Genomic DNA, 6000 nt, shown 5'->3' with positions numbered 1-6000 from the left:
TAACATTTTTATTGATATTTTTATTATTATTAACATTTTTATTATTATTATTGGTTAAAATTGATCAATTGGCCAATTTAATTGTTTAAATTATAAAAACGTCAATTTAACGTGGCTTCAAACTAATTATTTATCGATAACGTAACAGACAATACTTATTTTGTTTCTATTAATTAACAAAAAAAAATACAATTGGAATAATCGCAGACTGAAGAGTGCGGAATGAATGGAAGCGTGTCGAATTTCGTTCTGCCCAAAATTAATAAATTTCCTACACCCGTTCCTGATCTAAAGACCATTTTTTATTTTTATCTAGGCCAGATTGGATCTTCCTTACGTTTAATCGAGAGATAGAGACTTTTCAGATATTTAGTTTCTTTCTAGATGTTTTCCAATCGCGTAGCCTTTAAAGTAGAGAGAAAAAAAAATAATTAAATTGCAGGAAATTGTTATTGGGAATTTATTACGAATAATTGATAATGATGATAATAATTATTGATTAACATCCGATACATACGAGAACACCTAAGGCTGCTTACTATCCGAATGAGATATATATTTATCTGTATATAAATATATAAATATGAAATGTCAAGGATTCATCGTAAAAGCTTCAAAGTTTACGTGGATCTTTTTTTATTTTTGGACTTTTTTTTTGGGTTTGAGACACGGTAGTACTCTGTAAGATGCGCTCGCATTTTAGCGAGTGACGTTATTTTTTTTTAAACTATTTAAAAATTTTTTTTTATTTTAAAATTGTGAAAATTATTTTAAAAAAATTTTTATTGAAAATTTGACTGCAAAAAATTTTTTTTTAATTTTTAATCGAAAATTCTTGATGTTAAAAATTATTTTGTTAAAAAAATGTATTTTTTTTATAATTTTTAAGCAGTTTAAAATTTTTTATCAATTTAAAAATTGCAAAAATTATTTTAAAAATTTTTTTATTAAAAATTTACCGGGAAAAAATTTTTTTTTAATTTTTAATCCAAAATTCTTAATTTTAATAATAAATTTGGTTTTTTATCATTTTTAAACTGTTTAAAATTTTTTTTTAATCAAAAAATGCCAAAAATTATTTTAAATATTTAAAAAAAATTTTTTATTAAAAATCTACTTGCAAAAAATTTTTTTTTAATTTCTAATTTAAAATTCTTAATATTAAAAATTATAAAAAAAATTTTTTTTCTAATTTTTAAATTGTTTAAATTTTTTTTTCAATTTAAAAATTGCTAAAATAATTTTTAAAAACTTCTTTAATAAAAATTTACCTCCCAAAATTTTGAAAAAATTTTTAATGCTAAAAATAATTAAAAAAAAAAAAGTCCAAAAAAAAAAAGATCCATACCGAATTCTCAAAAAAAAAAAAAAAAATGAATCTTCCCAAAATAAAATATTTCCGTTACAGATATTATTCCATTTTAATTTAAAAACTCACATACTGTAAATACACCTCAGGAAAACCGCAGAACGATCAGTTTGTACGAGTAATAATTGCATACTACTTCTATTCGCATGATAATAAAGAAAAAAAACCAGTTACAGTTACTACAATAATAATAAATAACAAATAACAAATAGGGTTAGTTTGTCAGTGTAAATACCTAACGCCCGTCGAGTGCATACCCTCTTCGGGCAACCACACTTCAATTTTTCAAGGATAATATTAATATTCGAGCTTCTTATGTTCGTCCAATCGGCGTACATAGCCAAGTACCGACCGACATTTCCTATTTATTTAAATATTTTTATTCGGACACGAAAACACACGCACACTCAATTGCCAACGAACAAAAACTAATTATTTAAATAATAATAATAATATACGGCATTGCGATGGATTGTACAGTTAGGATAGTTAAGCCTTTTAAACATTAACACACTTTTACACACTATTTAACAATGGAAATTACCCAACAGCACTCAATGGCACGACTGGCCTTTTTCTTTCAAAGGATAGGGACCAATTATTTTGGATTTTAGTTTTCCTAATCCCTTCCAATGAAATTCAGCTCCATTTAATAAAAAATTACACAGTAGAAAAATATATTAAAGTGTCAATAGTAACACAAATGTTTTTTTTTTAAAATCACCTTTTATTTCATGAAATATTGAAATTTTTTAAAATATAAGCTCATCCCGAGGTTATACTCATCAAGAGTTTTCATTTGAATACCCACATGCATTTTTCATATATTTTTCATATATACATATATATATGATATATATAAATATATAAAATATATAAAAAATTGATGTGGGTACTCAAATGAAAGGTCTCGATGAGTATAATGTCGAAATGAGCTTATTTCTTTAAAAATTTTAATATTTAAGAAATACAAAGTAATTACTTCATTATTGACATTTTTTAAGATTTAAGCTCATCTTGTTATTATACTCATCAAGAGCTTTAATTTGAGTACCCACATCAATTTTTCATATATTTTATATATTTATATATATTATATATATGTATATATGAAAAATGTATAAAAAATGCATGTGGGTACTCAAATGAAAGCTCTTGATGAGTATAATAACAGGATGAGCTTAGATTTTTAAAAACGACAATATTTAAAAAATTACAGTGCAATTTAATCAAAAATTAATCTCAATTTTTAAATGACACCCAAATAGTGTTACAAAAAATTTTTTACTGTGTAACTTCAAAAATATTTATTCGGATAAATTTTGTTTGGGCTTATTTGGATGAATGGTTTAAGCAATAACGGTGTGAATAATAATGAATGGAAGGGAGATAAAAGATAAAAATGTAAATTAGATTTATTAAAAAAAAAAAAAAAATAAATTTTTCACAAACAAATTTATTTTTCTAGAAAAAAAAAACAAAATAAAACAAACTTAAATCACTTAAGTAATTATATGAAAAAAAATAAAAAAAAGAAAAGATTATTAATTAACGGTCCCTAATATCAAATAATAATTTAAAACAAATCACAGACAATCGTGTAACAAAAAAAGACGTTTAACAATACTTCATAGCACGCCGTAATATTTATTGTCACACATATAAAGCCATGGAACGATTGACAGACAACGACCAAGCAAGGGTGCGTCCTGCCGTGCGCAAAGGTCGCTTTTCCAAGTAATTTAAAAAATTAAAAAAAAAAAAAAATTAGAAAGGACACCTGGCGCCGTCTGTGCCCGCGATGTAAAAACATTTAAAACAAACACACAGGTACAATAGCTCGTAGTGTATGTTCTGTAATCGAAAGAAAAAAAAAAAAAAAAAAAAAAATGCCATGTATTGGCGCCAAAAAAAATATAAAAAAAAGTATATAAAAATCTAAAAAATAATTTACAAATATATTGATTTACATATGCCCGTACTCTAAGGGGGCAAGGCGCGCGGTGTAAAAAAACCCTTGCAACAGGTTATGGGTACCCGTACTGGAGCTTAAAAGTTGACTTAATTGTAAAAGCTTCAATACGAGGATTTAAATTGCGCGCCAAACCCTGCCATAATCTTAATCCATGTAAATTTGCTAATGTTATTAACTAAAAAAGTAATTAAAAAATATGCCATAGCCCGGATGCGCTGGTGTATACTCCCAGCGCATACACACTCACAAATACGACTCGACTATCATGAACTATTGATGATTATTTAAATAAAAATCCGCGGTAAGTTGTAATGACGCGGTAAGATTGGTCCAACACCAATACAACAAACTCACTAATCGATTATTTAACAGTATAAATAAATAAATAAATAAATAAATAAACAAATACAGACATCTTGTGCGACTAACCATGAAAAAAAAAAATAAAAAATATATACAGGAAGACACAGTTAATGCCTGACAGAAGATTGCCCTTCTTCTGCGCAGGCGCAATAAGCCCTGGTTCTCGGAGCGCGCTCTCCCGTGCGCGTTCGGAAACACACTTCTCATACACGGGGCCATTTTGTTGACAATTTGGCCTCACAATAGTTACACACACACCAACACTTAATTACACACTTATTAATAATATAAACTAATAATTATTTATTAAACAATTAAATACAATTACACACGTACACTTAAAAATACACTACGGATATGTAAAGCCAATTGTTTTTGTAAATTTGCGAAAAAAAAAAAAAAAGGTAAAATCCTTTCGACAAATTACGGAGACACGAAGCATTATTTGGAGGCTAAAAAAATGTAAAAAAAATTTGAAATTAATTTTTTGGCGCGAAATTTAAAATTTTAAAAATTCTTCGCGGGATTTTTTTTTTCGCGTTGTAAATTTAAATTTGGAAATAATTCGCGGCCTTTGGCATACGTTTGGATGCAGGTACAGCAATTGCGTTGATACCACGGATTAGTATTAATAAATTGCTTAAAAATATGTGACTACCCGGATATGACTAACAGACATATTTAATATGTCTGGCCACGGACTAATGAGCAACGGCTTAGAGAGCCATTGTTTTAGGCAATTAAATTAAAGATGACGATTATTAAATAAAAAAAAAAATAAATAAATAAATAATTGAATTGAATTGAATTGAATGAACAATATGTTTTTTTTTTTTTTAAAACGGGTTTTAATTTTTTAATGAAATAATCTTACTATCGGAATATACGGTGATACAAAAATAACAATCGGGATTCCTTGGATAAATCCGAATTAGAGATTCCATTTTGTATACCGTGTGTTCTACGAACCGTAAGTGCGCAGCATGAAAACCGACAGTCTATAGCAGTGCGAGTTGCTCGTCAGTAAAACATTGTTTTCACATGTTTTGTACGCTGAACGAGCCTCCGTGATTAAAACCGGAATAAGTTGTTTAAAAATGTCCACTATATAATCGAAGAATCATAGTTAATAAGGCGATCGCTTCACCTGCGCAAGCGCAGCTCTAACCAATTCGGAAAAAATTACAAAAAAAAATTACAATTGTTCTCAAGTGAACTAAAAAACTTGCGACAAACACGTGAAGCGGTGGCAAGGCCCACAAGGCGTCAAACAATCGAAATCCGCTTGAATTCTTCAAAACAACCCAGCGGTTCCGATTGTTCGGCACTTTGTTCCGGCAAATAATTTTTGTTTCGAATATTCTCCGAACTTTCGTTGACGGGAATATGTTCGCTCCCTAACCCACTGTCTTAAGCATGCGCGTCCGAGAGCTACCGGAACAAAGAAACAATTGGATTTGGATTGTTTCTCGGAAACAAACCGAGATATTTAAAAAAATTTTTTTACATTGGCTTTAGAATTACTTACTAATGATGGAAAATTATGCAATAATATTTGGTAATATTATTGTTATTATTAATGCCGCTGGTGATTGCCTTCGTCAGGGTTACATTTTATAGTTAAATTTTTTAGTTACAGTGAACTATTACAGATTTATCAAATATAACATACCAATTTATTAATTAACAATAATAAACAATAGTAGAATCCATAAACAATAAACAATAAACAATTATAAACAATAGTAGGAACAGGTTACGCATTTAATATTTAATGTAAGGATTTATCAGATTTTAAAGCTTTGTTTTTAATTGTTTTTTTAAATTTCAATGGTCTTCCATTAATTAATTTGGTAATTTGGAAAAAAAATGTGTTAAGTGTTTAGCGATAGAAAAATTGCATAATCAATTTTATTAAAAATAGGAGACTAGGAGCGTAAAGAGGAAAATGAGCTTGGCTCGAAAAAAAAAAAAAAAAAAAAAAAAAAAAAAAAAAAAATTTGACATTCCTTACATAATTAATGCATATATATAAATATATAAATATATAATTATTATAACAAAAATATCTAAATAATAACTTACAAATGTTATCCGGATACAATAGATATAAGCAGTGTACGCGATTTTCATCGCGGTTCTCATCGCGAAGGCATTCATCGGGGGATTCCCCCGCCGGGGCTCGGACGCGGATCTAAGACACCTCTGGCGCCGGATTCTGATCGGAGGGGAGAGATTGACGGTGATTGATTGAGGGCGACTGCGGGGTAGGTTGGTCAGAGGGCGCCGGAGC

This window comes from Cotesia typhae, unplaced genomic scaffold (assembly GCF_013202065.1).
Source record: "Cotesia typhae breed Kobodo isofemale line unplaced genomic scaffold, CoteBio_Ctyphae contig_69, whole genome shotgun sequence".
In the NCBI taxonomy this organism is placed as follows: Eukaryota; Metazoa; Arthropoda; class Insecta; order Hymenoptera; family Braconidae; genus Cotesia; species Cotesia typhae.
Note: the sequence above shows the minus strand (reverse complement) of the source record.